The 15,937-nt window shown below is 37.6% G+C and overlaps 1 long non-coding RNA gene and 1 pseudogene across 3 annotated transcripts; one reads left to right on the top strand and one right to left on the bottom strand.

Annotated features, from left to right (window-relative positions):
• Positions 1–15,937, bottom strand: part of LOC127673536 (ensconsin-like) — a 404,593-nt pseudogene that overhangs the window by 66,306 nt on the left and 322,350 nt on the right.
• On the top strand, positions 1,920–11,576 carry LOC127674151 (uncharacterized). 3 transcript variants are annotated; one of them, XR_007975290.1, is made up of 2 exons: positions 1,920–2,071; positions 11,381–11,576. It is a non-coding gene; the product is annotated as an uncharacterized LOC127674151 (long non-coding RNA). The 3 variants fall into 3 exon arrangements; XR_007975291.1 differs by lacking the exon at positions 1,920–2,071 and adding an exon at positions 2,089–2,122; XR_007975289.1 differs by lacking the exon at positions 1,920–2,071 and adding an exon at positions 3,051–3,170.

The following is a 15,937-nucleotide window of genomic DNA, read 5'->3' as shown; positions in this document are numbered from 1 at the left end:
TGTGCATTGTGGATATTACAACATCCTGGTGCATCAAGAGCAAGAGCTACTTCCTGATGTGAATGAAGGCAGGGACAGTGCAGAAAAGGTGAATGAACTGGAGCCAGTGGAAGTACATACCAGGACAGTGCATTCAGCAACAGCAGAGGGCATAGATGTAGAAAATGTTGGGCTGACCAGGAATCTTGAAGACAGTCAGAGGGAAATCAGTTGTCTCACTAAAGAAATTTCTAGGAATTACTTTAAGATGCAAGAAGGTCTACAGAAACAGAAACAGCCCCACTGTGTGGAATGGAAGGACAGTGAGTATACCAACGTAGTGAATCAGTGAGGTTGGACAACCAAGGAACAGGGCAAAGGCAGAAAGAAGAAAGAAATGCTCATGTTAGTAAAAGAGCAAATATTTAGAATGTAGCTTCGGATTATGCTGGTTAGTAAAGATTTGTTTGTAGATTATCCTCCAAGATCTATGACATTACTAGCCCTGAGTAGTTGCTTAAGTTTGCAGTACCAGATGTTATTTCCCTCTTGTTGAACAGGTCTTAAGTCTAAATAGAGAGCTTTTGGTTACCATCAAGGTGTGCATGCCATTCCTACCCACCTCAGGTTAGTGTGCTGTACTGGCCAAGGGAGGAAGATGGTCTCCTTTGCCTGCAGCAAGTTCTCCAGGGAGGACATGAGCAGTACAGCAGCTCAGAAGTCACAGATGCCTTTCCTCTTCCCACTGTATTTCTCAAGATCTTTATAAGCAAACCTTTTCCTTATGACTCAATCTTTTTTTAAAGGAGCTAATTGTAATTTAATGGTTTCATTTCAATAAACATCTTATAATTCTCTGTAATTCTAAAGGATCTAGAAACTGAAGAAGAACTTAACCTTGAAGAAGCTTACCGTCGCCTGAAAAAGCAAAGAAACAAAATGAATGCTCTAAAAATGAGCCTCTCCCAGAAGGAAGCTGAGCAGTCCAGTATGCGGGAACAATTGCAGTTGACCACAGATGAAGTAGAGAGAACGGTAAATGAAGGCCAGAAGCTGTGGGAGGGAACTGCTCACTTGAAGACTGGTTACACACTGAATTATGTTGGAACCTATTTTGTATTTTTCTGAGAGAGAGAATGGACCTATATTTGTTGTACTGATAACTTATTTATCCTTGGTTGAAGGTTCAAGAACTCTGTGAGAAACAGGAACAACGTAATCTAAAAGGAACTAGTGAGGCTCAAGGGAGGAAGGATGAACTAGAGCAAGCAAGGGCGCTTCTCCTTGCCATAGACATAGCCCTGCAGAGTGTGAACAGTGATGGGCTCCACTTGAGTAAACCACTTGAAGAAAGTCAAGAGGAAAAGAAACCTCTAATTAAGAAAAGAGAAGAGCTGAGAAGCACAAAAGAGGCCCTTCATATAGAAAGTGAGCAGCAGGAGAGCATCAAGGAACTGGGCACTAAGGTGAGTCTGTGGCTGTTGATGTGGGGAGCAGCGTGGAGTGAGATGGCTGGGGCGGCACCTCTTAGGTATGTGTGTGTGAGTACCTCACACATACATATACATACACACACACACACAGACACACAACAATTGAAAATTAATTAAACTTTCTTAGCTGGAGAGATAGCTCAGCAATCCTCTTTAAAGGATGCTGGTTTGATTCTCATAACCTATGTTGCAGCTCACAGCTGTCTTACCTCTGATTCCAGAAGACTTCCGTGGGCACCATTGTCCATGTGGTACATAGATTAACATGTAGGCTAAAATCCCTTAACCTTAAAATAAAGCAATAATAAAAAAATAAGCATAAAAAAAATAAAAAATCAAGGTTTCATTTAAAAGAGTCGGAACCCTAACCTGATTTCTGTCTTTAGGTTCAAGAACTTAAGACAAGTGAGCTTCAACTTCTTATGTTAAAAGAAGATGCAGGTGAAACCCAGGAGCAGCTCAAGGAGCAGGGAGATGGAGATAGAGAATTTAAACCTTGCTCACAAGACTCCTCAGAACCTCTCAAAGAAGAAAGTGATGACCTATCACGAATAAAGAAATAACTGCTTGAAGACAGCCTAAGGGAAAATGGGGATAAGGTGAGTGTGCTTCCTCTGTAGACAACACTGTGGAAGATGCGGGATCCATAGGTGCACTCTCTCTCACTCTGTATGTGTGTGACTGTCTGTCTTTCTGTCTGTGTATCTGCCTCTTGTACCTGCAATGTCTAGAATAGGGAATTTGATCTCTTTTTAGAGCTAGTGCTCCCGACTGCTGAGCCACATCTTTCCATCCAGCTCCGCAGCATCACTTTGTGCATTTTATAATTCCACACGTTTGGGTTAGCAGTATCAGTGCCAAGATTTGACCTCGCCAGTGTATTCTCTGATTGGGCCAGAACAGAAACTTGTTGAGAGTAGAGTGATTTGTGGTGACCAAAATCTAGTAGCAAGTCAAACATCCTACTGCAGGGAAATGGGAATCATCCATATGTTGGAATTCTTTTTTATTAATGATTTTATTTCTTTTCATTTCAAATGTTATGCCCCCTTTCTGTCTTCCTTCCATAACTTATTTATTTTACAGTTTATTTTTCTTTTTTTTGTTTTGTTTTGTTTTTTCCATTTTTTTTTGCGTATCTTCTTCATTTACATTGCCAATGGTAAAACCTTTCCCAATTTTCCCCCTCCCAAAAGCCCACCTCCCCAATGATCCCCTACCCCTCCTCACACCCTCTGTTTCTATGTATATGCCCCTGTACCCGACACAGTCCCACCTCCCCCACAACATCCCCCCCCAATCTGTTTCCCTTTGTTGTGGCCTCTATTCAGCCTTTACCTCACCAAAGACCACTCTGCACACTGATGCCCAAAAAGTCATTACTGTGCCACATTTTGGCTGGAACCATGTAAACCTCTTGATTGATGGTTCAGTCCCTAGGAGTCTTGGGGCGTCTGGGTGTTCAAAGTCATTGTTCTTCCCTTGTGGCTATATACACCTTCAGCTTTTCTGGACCACTCTCCAGATCCTCCATTGGGGATCCCAGGCTCAGTCCAATAGTTGGTTGCTAGTTTCTGCCTCTGAATTTGTAAGGCTCTGGCAGAGTCTCTCTAGAGACAGCCATGGCATGCACCTTTTGGTACACGCTTCTCGTCCTGGTGTAGGGGTTTGCTGACTATTTATAGGATGAATTCCCAGGTAGGGCACTCATTGGGTGGACTTTACTTCAGACTCTGGACCACACATTGCTTCCCTTGTTGTTCCTGTGAGCATTTTGTTCCCTTTCTCAGAGGAACGATAGCACTCTCACTTAAGTCCTTATTCTTTTTGTGAGCTATCTGTGCTGGGTGAATTGTAACTTGCTTATTTTGAGCTTTTGAACTAGGATCCACTTATTAGGAGTGCATACCATGTGGGTTCTTTTGTGACTGGGTTACTTCGCTCAGGATGGCACTTTCTATTTCCATTCATTGCCTAAGAATATCATGAATTCGTTGTTGTTAATAGCTGAATAGTACTCCATTGTGTATATATACCAGTTTCTGTTAAGGGACATCTGGGTTCTTTCCAGCTTCAGGCTATTATAAATAAGGTAGCTATGAACATAGTGGAGCATGTGTCTTTATTACATGTAGGAGCACTTTCTGGGTATATGCCCAGGAGTGGTATAACTGGGTCCACTGGTAGTACTGTGTCTAATTTTCTGAGGAATCAGCAAACTGTTTTCCAGAGTGGTTTTTACCAGCTTGCAATACTACAAACAATGGAGAAGTGTTCCTCTTTCCCCAGATCCTCTCCAGCATCTGCTGTCCCCTGAGTTTTTTATCTTAGCCATTCTGAGTGGTGTAAGGTGGAATCTCAATGTTGTTTTGATTTGCATTTCCCTGATAACTAAGGATGCTGAACATTTCTTTAGATGTTTTAGAGCCATTTGCATTTCCTCAGTTGAGAATTCCTTGTTTAGCTCTGTATCCCATTTTTAATAGGGTTATTTAATTCTCTGGAGACTAACTTCTTGATTTTTTGGTATACATTGGATAATAGCCTTCTATCGGATGTAGGATTAGTAAAGATCTTTTCCCAATTTGTTGGTTGCTGTTTTGTCCTGTTGATCATGTCCTTTGCCTTACAGAAGCTTTACAGTTTTATGAGGTCCCATTTGTCAATTCTTATTCTTTGAGCATAAGACATTGGTGTTGTGTTCAGAAACTTTTCCCCTGTGCCCATGTATTCATGGTTTGTCCCCACTTTCTCCTGTATAAGCTTCAGTGTGTCTGATTTGATGTGTAGATCTTTGACACACTTGGACTTGAGCTTTGTACAAGGATATAAGAATGGGTCAATTTGAATTTTTCTGCAGGCAGACCTCCAGTTGATCCTGCACCATTTGTTAAAAATGTCTTTTTCCACTTTTTTTTTTTTTTTTTTTTTTTTTTTTTTTTTTAAGCTACTTTTTCAAATGTCAAGCGACTGTACTTGTGTGGGTTTTTATCTGGGTCTTCAATTCTATTCCTTTCATCTTCCTCCCTGTCTGCATACCAACACCAAACAGTTTTTATCACTATTGCTCTGTAGTAGAGCTTGATTGAGGTCAAGGATGGTGATTCCCCCAGAATATCTTTTGTTGCGTAGAATAGTTTTTGCTATCCTGGGTTTTTTATTATTCCAGATGAATTTGAAAATTGCTCTTTTTAGATCTATGAAGAATTGGTTTGGAATTTTGGTGGGGTTTGCATTGAATATGTTGATTGCTTTTGTCAAGATGGCCATTTTTACTATAGTGTTCCTGCCAAGCCATGAACATGGGAGATTTTTCCATCTTCTGAGACTTTTCTCGATTTCTTTCTTCAGGGGCTTAAAGTTCTTATCATATAGACCCTTCACTTGCTTTGTCAGGGTCACACCTAGGTATGAAATATTATTTGGTACTATTGTGAAGGGTGTCATTTCCCTAATTTCTTTCTCCTCTTTTTTATCCTTTGAGTAGAGGAAAGCTACTGATTTGATTGAGTTAGTTTTATATCCAGCCAATTTGCTGAAATTGTTTATCAGCTGTAGGAGTTCTCTGATGGTGATAGTTTGATTTCTTCCTTTCCAATTTGTATTCCTTTGACCTTTTTTTGCTGCCTGATTGCTCTGTCTAGGACTTCAAGAACTATATTGAATAGATCTATTTGTTGAGTATAAAATCTTGTAGTAGGATCTGATGATTTTTTTTTTAATTTCCACAGTTTCTGTTTTTATGTCTACCTTTTCATTTCTGATTTTATTAATTTGGATATTCTCTCTGTGCCCCCTGGTTAGTTTGGCTAAGGGTTTATCTATCTTGTTGATTTTTTCATAGAACCATCTCCTTGTTGTGTTGGTTCTTAGTATAGCTCTTTTTGTTTTTGCTTAGTTGATTTTGGCTCTAAGTTTTATTATTTCCTGTCATCTACTGAACTTGGGGATATTTGCTTCCTTTTGTTCTAGAGCCTTCAAGTGCACTGTCAAGCTGTTAGTGTAAGCTCTCTCTATTCTCGTTTTGGAGGCATACAGAGCTATAAGTTTTTCTCTTAGCACTGCTTTCATTGTGTCCCATAAATTTTGGTATGATGAGTCTTCATTTTCATTGTACTCTAAAAAGTCTTTAATTTCTTTATTTCTTCATTGACCAAGCTATCGTTGAGTAGAGCATTGTTTAAAGTCAATGTATATGTGTGTTTTCCATTGCTTTTGTTTGAGCTTAAGACCAGCATTAGGCCGTGGTGATCGGATAAGATACATGGAATAATTTCAATACTTCTATATCTGTTGAGGTCTGTTTTGTGACCAATTATATGGTCGATTTTGGAGAAGGTACCATGAGGTGCTGAGAAGAAGGTATATTCCCTTGCTTTAGGGTGGAATGTTCTATAAACATCTCTTAGATCCAGTTGGTCCATAACTTCAGTTAGTTTCAGTGTATCTCTGCTTAGTTTCTGGTTCCATGACTTGTCCATTTTTGACAGTGGGGTGTTGAAGTCTCCCACTATTATTGTGAGGGGTGCAATGTGTGATTTGAGCTTTGGTAAAGTTTCTTTTATGAATGTGGGTGCTCTTGCATTTGGAGAATAGATGTTCAGAATTGAGAGTTCATCTTGGTATACTTCCTTGAACCAGTATGAAGTGTCCCTCCTTATCTTTTTTGAAAAATTTTGGATGAAAGTCAATTTTATCCAATATAAGAATGGCCATTCCAGCTTGTTCCTTAGGACCATTTGGTTGGAAAATTGTTTTCTATCCTTTGACTCTTAAATAGTGCCTGTCTTTTGTCACTGAGGTGGGTTTCTTATATGCAGCAAAATGTTGGGTCCTGTTTACGTATCCAGTCCATTAGTCTATGTCTTTTTTATAGGGGAATTGAGACCATTGATGTTAAGAGATATTAAGGAAAATTTATTGTTGCTTGCTGTTATTTTCTTAGTTGACGTTGACATTCTGTGTTGCTATGTTCTATTGGGTTTGATGAATGATTACCTTATTGATTTTTCTACAGTGTGGTTCCCTGTCCTGTATTGGTATTTTCTACCCATTATCCTTTGCAGAGCTGAATTTGTGAAAAGGTACTGTGTAAATTTGCTTTTGTCATGAAATGTCTTGTTTTCACCATCTATGGTAAGTGAAAGTTTTGCTGGGTATAGTAGTCTGGGCTGACATTTATGTTCTCTTAGGGTCTGTATGATATCTGCCCAGGCTCTTCTGCTTTCATAATCTCTGGTGAGAAATCTGGTGTAAGTCTGATAGGTCTGCCTTTATATGTTACTTGACCTTTTTCTCTCACTGCTTTCAATATTTTTCTTTGTTTAGTGCATTTGGTGTTTTGATTATTATGTGACAGGAGAAGTTTCTGCTCTGATCCAATCTGTTTGGAGTTCTGCAGGCTTTCTGTATGTTCATGGTCATCTCTTTCTTTAGGTTAGGGAAGTTTTCTTCTACAATTTTATTGAAGATATTTATTGGGCCTTTAAGATGTAAATCCTCAGCTGGGTGATGGTGGTGCAAGCCTGTAATCCCAGCACTCTGGGAGGCAGAGGCAGGCGGATTTCTGAGTTCGAGTCCAGCCCGGTCTATAGAGTGAGCTCCAGGACAGCCAGGGCTATACAGAGAAACCCTGTCTCAGGAAAAACAAAAACAAAAAAAAATGTAAATCCTCACTTTCTTCTATTCCTATAATCTTTAGTTTTGGTCTTCTCATTGTGTCCTGAAGTTCTTGGCTGTTTTGTGTTACAAGCTTTTTGCATTTTGCATTTTTTTGACTGTTGAGTCAATTATTTCTATGGAATTTTCAGCATCAGAGATTCTTTATTCTATCTCTTCTATTCTGTTGTTGATGCTTGCATCTATGACTCCTGAATTCTTTCCAAGGATTTCTATTTTCAGAGATGTCTCACTTTGTGATTTCTTTGTTGATTCTATTTCCAGGTTTAGATCCTGGATAGTTTTGTTCAGTTCCTTCACTTGTTTGTTTGTTTTTTCCTGAAATTCTTTAAGGAATTTTTGTGTTACCTCTTTAAGGGCTTCTACCTGTTGATCCATGTTCTCCAGTGATTCTCTTAGGGATATTTGTGATTCCTCTTTATGGGTTTCTGCATGTTGACCCATGTTCTCCTGTAATTCCCCTATGGGATTTTTGTACTGCCTCTTTAAGGGCTTCAACCTGTTGACCTGTATTCTCGCATATTTCTTTAAGAGATTTTTGTGTTTCCTCTTCAAGGGCTTCTACCTTTTGATCCATATTCTCTTGTCTTTCTTTAAGGGATTTTTGTACTTCTACCTATTGACCCATGTTCTATTGCATTTCTTTAAGGGAGTTATTTATGTCCTTCTTGAAGTAGTCCATCAGCTATATGAGATGTGATTTCAAATCTGATTCTTGCTTTTTTGATGTGATAGAGTATGCAGGATTTGCTGTAGTGGGAGAGCGGGGTTCTGATGGTGCCATTGTTGCCTTGGTTTCTAATGGTAATGATCTTGAGTTTGCCTTTGGCCATCTCGTTATTTCTGGTGTTAGCTGGTCTTGCTGACACTATCTTCTCTCTCCTGCCAGCCTGTGTTTCTGTATTCCTGGGATTCTTTTCCTGTCCAATGCCCTGCAAACAGTTGATTCTCCAGGAAGTATCAGGTGATGGGATCTCCCCTATGGCAGACTTAGCAAGGGTCGAATGCTCTGCTCCTGCCAATTCTCGAATGCCCTGCTCCTGTTGGTTCTCTAAAGAGCATGAGGAAGTGGTGTCCTCTCTGTGCCAGATGTGGCACAGGTCTCCCACTTCTGTTGGAAAGGTTCGGTGACAGGGGAGGAAGGAGGAGTAGAAGGGGTCCAAGGCGATAGGTGAACTAACACCCTGCTGCTGTCAGTTTTCTAGAGAGCATCAGGAAGTGGTTTCCTCTCTGTGCTAGGTGTGCACAGGTCTCTCATCCCAACTGCAAGGGTCAGTGACAGTGGAGGAGGGAGAGGTAGAAGGGGCAGAAGGGGATAGGCGGACTAATACCCTGCTCCTGTTGGTTCTCTAGAAAGCACCAGGAAGTTGTGTCTTCTCTGTGCCAGATGTGGTGCAGATCTCCCTATTTTTCTCTTTAAGTTTAAAATCAATCTTATAACTAGTTGATAGTAAACTTATAATTATAATAAATATGTTAGTTATAAGTATATCTTCCCTTCAATCTCACAAATATTATAAATTCATCAAGTACACAAAAGGTGTACATGTATCAAAGTTGTATTACTTTTTTAACAGCAAAAGCTTGCTAATAGCATAAGAATAATAAATCATTATATTTCTGCATAATAGTCTTTTATGCAACTACTAAAATAAGTACAGGTCATTACCTACAGGCATGGTAAGTTGGCTAAAACTTTTTTTATTGTATTCAAACTATATTTATACCAATCATAAGGAAGATGGACATACTATTAAATGAACATAGGTAAAATCTTTTTTGTTTGTCTTGTTTCTAATAGAGCTTATGATCTTGTCATACAAACCAAAATAAGAACAATTTTTAGACATTAGAGTTCATTATAATAAGGCTGTACTTCAATGTTTCTCACATCACCACAGATTTTACCTCCATAGTAGTTAAAGCTAAAAGCTGATATTTCTGCTGTACAAAGGAATGAATTGTAAGCATGCTTATTTGGATACAGATTTCCTGTTATGGTCAAAGCTATTTGACTTGAGTGATTGTTATCATTCTCAGCCCACAGGGAACAGGTTACATTCATTTACGAAATGGTATGTGTTTTAAGACGTCCATGAAATCATTCATCAACTGTTTCCATGAACGATAGTCCTGCTTAGAGGGTGACACAGACATTAGATGAGGGTAATATTCTGGTTCATTGGCTGTGTTGACTTTGACAAGCATTTGTCTCAGAAAAAGAGTAACTTATAAGTTCCTCTTCTTCAAAATTGATACAATAATTGTAAGTACCAAGCAAAAAAAATTTAATCTCACTCTGTTGTTCTCTTACAAGCCACTGCATAAATTAATTTTCTATGTTTCTTTTGGCTATCTAAATAATATTGAAATATGTAAGCTGTTCTGAAAACCATAGTATAGTGTACAAACATCAAGTAAACAATCCTACTAATAGAGGGGCTGAGATAGGAGAAGCATGAATTCAAGACCATTATGTGGTACATAGCAAGACACTGTCCCATACAATCAAGCAGAAAGTATATATGGATTGTACAATATTGGACATATTTCTCCAATTACCACATTATAGAGACCACTGGGTGACAGTCAATACATTTCTATTTATTTTTTATTGCAATCGATTAGGATATGTTAGTAATATTAATTTTCATATGAATGGATATTAAGGAAATGTGTTACTTCCTGCTATTTTTGTTGTTAGAGGTGGAATTATGTTTGTGTTGGTTGGTTGAAAGATTACTTTCTTGTATTAGTTTCCCTCCTTGTGTTGGTATTTTCCATCTATTATCATTTGGAGGGTTGGATTTGTGGACAGATATTGTGTAAATTTGGTTTTGTCATGGAATATCTTCCTTTCTCCATATATGGTAATTGAGAGTTTTGCTGGGTATAGTAGCCTGGACTGACATTTGTGTTCTTTTAGGGTCTGTATGAAATCTTCCCAGGATCTTCTAGCTTTCACCATCTCTAGTGAGAAGTCTGGTGTAATTCTAATAGGTCTGCCTTTATATGTTTCTTGATTTTTTCCCTTACTGCTTTTAATAGTCTTTTCTTGTTCAGTGCACTTGGTGTTTTGATTATTATGTGCCAGGAGGAATTTCTTTTCTTGTCCAGCCTATTTGGAATTCTGTAGGCTTCTTGTATGTTCATGAGCATCTCTCTGATTAGGTTCAGAAAGTTTTCTTCTATAATTTTGTTGAAGATGTTTACTGTCCCTTTAGGCTGGGAATCTTCACTTTCTTCTATACCTATTATCCTTAGGTTTGGTCTTCTCATTGTGTCCTGGATTTCCTGGATGTTTTGGCTTAGGAGCTTTTTCCATTTACTTTCATTGTTGCATCAATGTTTTCTATGGTATCTTCTGCACCTGAGATGCTCTCTTCTTCCATCCCTTGTATTCTGTTAGTGATGTTTGCATCTATGACTCCTAATTTCTTTCCTAGGTTTCCTAACCCCAGGGTTGTCTCACTTTGTGATTTCTTTATTGTTTCTTGTTCCATTTTTAGATCCTGGATGGTTTTATTCTTTTCCTTCAACTGTTTGTGTTTTCCTTTAATTCTTTAAGAGATTTTTTGTGTTTTCTCTTTAAAGACTTCTCCCTGTTTAACTGTGTTATCCTGTATTTCTTCAAGGGCATTATTTATGTCCTTCTTAAAGTCCTCTATCAGCATCATTAGCAGTGACATTTAAATCAGAGTCTTGCTTTTCCAGTGTGCTGGTATATCCAGTACTTACTATGGTGTAAGAATTTGGTTCTGATGATGAAAAATAATCTTGGTTTCTGTTGCTTATATTCTTATGCTTGCCTCCTGCCAAACAGGTCCACATCCCCTTGTCCTACTTATCATCTGTTCTCCCCTGACTTTGGTTGGTGGGCTAGAAAGAGGTGTCAAACATTTGAGAACCCTTATTAAAAGTAGGTTTTAAAAATGACAAGATACTGTACTTTTCCTGCCCAGAATCCCCACTCCCACCCCAGTATCTTACCAGTCCTCATCCATGCAGCTTCATAAGACTGCCTGTCTTTTCTTACTAATTCAGAAAAGCCTGACATATCCTTTCTTCTTTCTTTCACATTTGTCAATTATACTTTCCTGTAACAGTTTGGGTTTACCTTATTTGTTGTCCCCACAATAGGGCTGCTTCTTGCCCATGTGTCTGACCTCCATGTCAGCTTAAGCATCAGATGCATTTTTATTTTAATAATCTTCTCCATCTTCATGCAGACTCCTCGGAGACTGACAGAATGCCTACCCTGCCGTTTATTGTGACCTCCCCCAGCCCACTGTTCTCAAGAATATCAGTCAGCAACCTGATCCGCCCACCTTCTGAAGAGCAAGAAGAACCAGTTTCCAGCCTTCAGAGGAGGGACTTGACCTGCCTTTGTATCTTGGGAGAGAGGGATTAAAGATGGAGAGCTGAGCCAGAAGCCATGTTTTGTCTCTCAAGCCATGTTTTTGTCTGTCAATAAAAGCTTACTTCATTTATTTTCATATTAAAAGCTAGCTTCTTAAATAATCATATATTTGTATTTTATTTAAGAACCTTAATTCTTATTTCAACCCTACAAAATCTTCATTTAAATTTTTGTAAATATATATTGGTACATAGTTTACAATAAAAATATAATTTAAATCATTATAACTAAATGTTATATCTATCACTTATTTGCATTTATTAATATATGCTGATATCATTACGTTTGTATAAAATATTTCAAATCAATTATCCATAGGTTCATCTATTTATTTAATGGTTTTGAGATTTTTGTGGAATGGAAAACAGAACTTATTATTTATTAAGTTTTTTGGGTTAGCTCCTTTTCCTTTTCTACTACCAAATACCTGACTAGAAGCAAATGTAAGAAGGAAGCAATTATATTGGTTTGTGGTTTGAAGATACAGGCTGCAATAATAGAAAACAAAAATCCAGATAACTATCTGAGGAGACCCGGGCATCCATTCAGCCACTTCAAGAAGCAGAGAAAGGGCAGGAAGGAGGGACACACTCTAACAATCAGCCCTGCTCCACACTGATCTTTCTGTGGGCTACGTGTTTTGAACATTCCTTTCAACAAGTTGTACAAACTAGCAGAGATGGATTTCAAAATATAAGACCTACCTTGTGATGCAAGCTTGCACTAGTGCAGAGAGCAGGGTTATTGTTTGTAGGGGATACTTGGAAATGGAATTGCAGGTGTCAAGCAAGCGATGTGGAAAATAGGCACACAGATAATTAAAAAAAAATGTTCCTTATAAACATTTCTCTAAAAGTGCAATATTTTCAAAAAAATATTCTGAGATGTCAAGATATCTGTGTCATAACAAGACTGTGTTGTACATTCTTAGGGTATTTTCCTATCTTGCATTGTGTCACACAATTTTGGAAAATAACTGAGCTGGAGATGAGACTTAGAAACAGAAATGTGAAGTGTTAATAGATTGGATAAGGGCTGGAAAATATCATCCTAAGTGAGGTAACCCAATTACAAAAGAACACACATGATATGCACTCACAGATAAGTAGAGCCCAGAAGTTCAGAATACCCAAGAAACAATTCACATGTCAAATGATGCCCAAAAATAAGGAAGGAGAGGCCACTAGTTCTGGAAAGGCTAAATGCATCAGAGTAGGGGAATGCCAGGACAGGGAAGCAGGAGGGGGTTGATTAGAGGACAGCTGGAGGGAAGAGGGCTTATGGCACTTTCAGTGAAGGGGGATCCTGAAAAGAGGAAATCATTTGAAATATAAATAAAGAATATATTTAATGAAAAATTAAAAATGCAGTAAGTAAATAACTGCACTACCCACCAATCTCCAATGTTTCCCTGTCTGTTGTTCACTTGAAATACCTCCCTCCACAAGGCCTTTGCTCCTGTAGTGATGTCTGCACTGTGGTGAGCAGTTCCTCTGTAGGCTCCCTCAACTCAGAAGAGTTCTGAGCATTATTGGGGTAGTATTAAAAATGCTAACAAAGACACACCAGTCATTATTTTAGTCATTGTGATTATGTTATTATAACAATCTGTTATGTTTTTAAAAATTGAAGTAAAACTAAGTACTCTATAATTATATCCTATAAGTAATTACACTGTATCTTAATATTTTAGAATATTTAGCTCTACTAGAACCAGTTGAATTACTTTGGTCCCTGTTTATTTTTTATGTTTCCATGTTTCTGTACTGTATAATTGATTAGAGAGCTTAGAGGAGTGTTGTATGCATTTTAAAAGGAGCAAGTGAATGAGATTCATCTCATATAAAATTTGAATGTGTTTTGAATTAGGTATCCATGACCATTGGCTTTTAAATGCCTTACATAAAATTAATGTAAATGGAATAGGAAGTTTACTATTTAAAAACAAACTTTTTATTCATGAAAACATTATTCATGGGCATTGTTAATATCCACCAAAATATTTCATTTTATTCTTTATACAGCTCACCTAGTTTTAAAATATATTTGTGACAGTCAGTTCCAGGTAGCTAGTACAGGACAAAATTACTCCCTTAAAGCCGATTTACATCATGGTACCAATCCACAAATATAATAATATTAAAAACACTATCTTTCATCTTGTATCTTCATTATCTCAAGGAGAGTCTATTCTATGAACAAAATTCCAAACTTAGCCACAAAAAATAACGAAATCTAAATAGAAGTCTCTTTGCTCTTTAAGATAAAACAATTTTCTTAAGACACTTCTTCCAATTATCTTGTAAGATTAATAGATGCTGATTTAGGGTATAAATAAAAATTTCTATAAAACATAGGGTACTTTGGCTTAACCTCATTTTAATTTAAGCAAAGAATATTAATTTTCTCTTATGCCAAAAAGTACCTGCTAGCCAAAACATAAATCTGAATAGTAAACTCTTAACCAATGCAAATACTAAGAACTTTTGTTTCACTTGATAAATAATATAAATGTGATGGCTAATGTAGTCTCTAATAGAAATAAAGCAAATAATGTAACACATATAAGGTTATGTCTAAATACTTAATTCTTAGATTATAATATAAATCTATAATATAAATATAAATCTTGAACAGTTGAAAGAATAGGATCTTTTCCAGATGTTGTATGTTTCAATTCAAACAGCATAACCAACTTCATAAAGTAAATTGCACAATAACTTTCAGCTCCATTTTACACCTCTAACTCTATCAGGCTCTTTCTTGATTTTTTTTGTTTTTAATTGCACCTTTGTTTTAGTGTAACAGAGGTCCTTTCAATAAAGAAAGACAATCTATGTATAAGAGGAAGAAGGGCATGATGCAATCAGTGGGTGAGTATACCAGAAAAGCTTTAGATGTCTCTTTGGAAACATTCGTAATGGAATGTATTTGCTCCTTTATATGAGAGGAGGGAAATCGGAAATATATGATCACTAGGCTTAGAAATAGACATTTCCAGTAAGATCTGAGACTTGACACTTAAAAATGGGAGAGCTACAAAAAAGTCAGTTTTGTAACATTTATATAATCAGGTTATTATGCCTCAAGGCTATAAAAGAAGAATGAATTTATTTTTAGAAATTTTACCTGAAATAAGTTGAATCATATGCAAAATGGGACCCTACTCACTTTGATTAAGACTATGATTCACCATACGAGCTTCTTCATCTACTCTCTTCACTTTTATTGGTTAGCTTATTATATACAACTCATGGTACCTGATATTTTCAGGCACCAACTGACCAAGACATACACTAAAGACAAAATCAAGGTATGCATAGGGCAATAGGCATATACCAAGGGAACAATTAACTTGAATACAAGTTAGTGAAAAAAATTACCAACAAGTTCTATGATCCAGGCCTGATATAGGATGTAATGTTAAGGATAATTTTCATTTCTCAGGGCTTTATTCCAGTTTGAAGAGGCTAGCATGAGTTGTCTACATTTACCAGAATAAACTCATACACCAGATAGCTAGCACCACCTTAGTCCATCAAAAACATTTGGAGTGGCCAACAGAGGAACTAATTGTCGCTGATCAACATCAGCTGGAAGGTGGATAATGAAACCAGGATGATACAAATAATCCAGATTGAGTACTTGTATGCAGGCAAAACAATAATCTTAATTTTCATTACATTAGGTAGTGGGGCTGGGGTCACCTGCTGCATCTTGTCCAAAGGACTTAGAGGCATGATGATTCCACTGGACAACACTGTGTTGATATACAGGTCCTTGAAGTTATCCATATTAATCTTAGTGATAGAATTGAAGACAATCCCAAACATGCCTCAGGACTCTATGCCCAGGAAGGAGGGCTGAAAGGGTACGTCTGGACACCCACATCTCTCAATGATAATGATGATGATGATAATGATGATGATGATGATGATCATGACGATGAGTTGTCCATCAGGCAGAACTTGCATGTATTGCCTAAGTAAGAGGATGCAACTGTAGCCATCTTTTGTTAATATTTTAGGACAACATAGCACACATTGCCCCTCATCCGACACACAAGTCCCTCAGCAGCAATGGTGGTAAAGCTGTAGCCCTGATCATGCAGGGTTTTCTCGATGTGGTCTGTCAGGTCATGGTCAGTCAAATGTAGACAACAATGGAAGTACATATTCATTATAAATGAGCACTGTATGTATGATTATGTGCATTCAGTCCATGGTAATATCAGTCTTGTCCCAGATAAATACAAGGATAGGTATGTCAGGTTGGCCACTTTCATGACTGGAATACTGAAAGTTTCAAACATTATCTAAGTCATCATTCCTTGCTTGCCTTGGGGCTTATGGAGACCATAGTCAAA

The sequence above is a fragment of the Apodemus sylvaticus genome, chromosome 23, assembly GCF_947179515.1.
Source record: "Apodemus sylvaticus chromosome 23, mApoSyl1.1, whole genome shotgun sequence".
Taxonomy (NCBI): Eukaryota; Metazoa; Chordata; class Mammalia; order Rodentia; family Muridae; genus Apodemus; species Apodemus sylvaticus.
The sequence above is the reverse complement of the archived record's forward strand: the minus strand, read 5'-3'. Positions and strand labels throughout refer to the sequence as shown.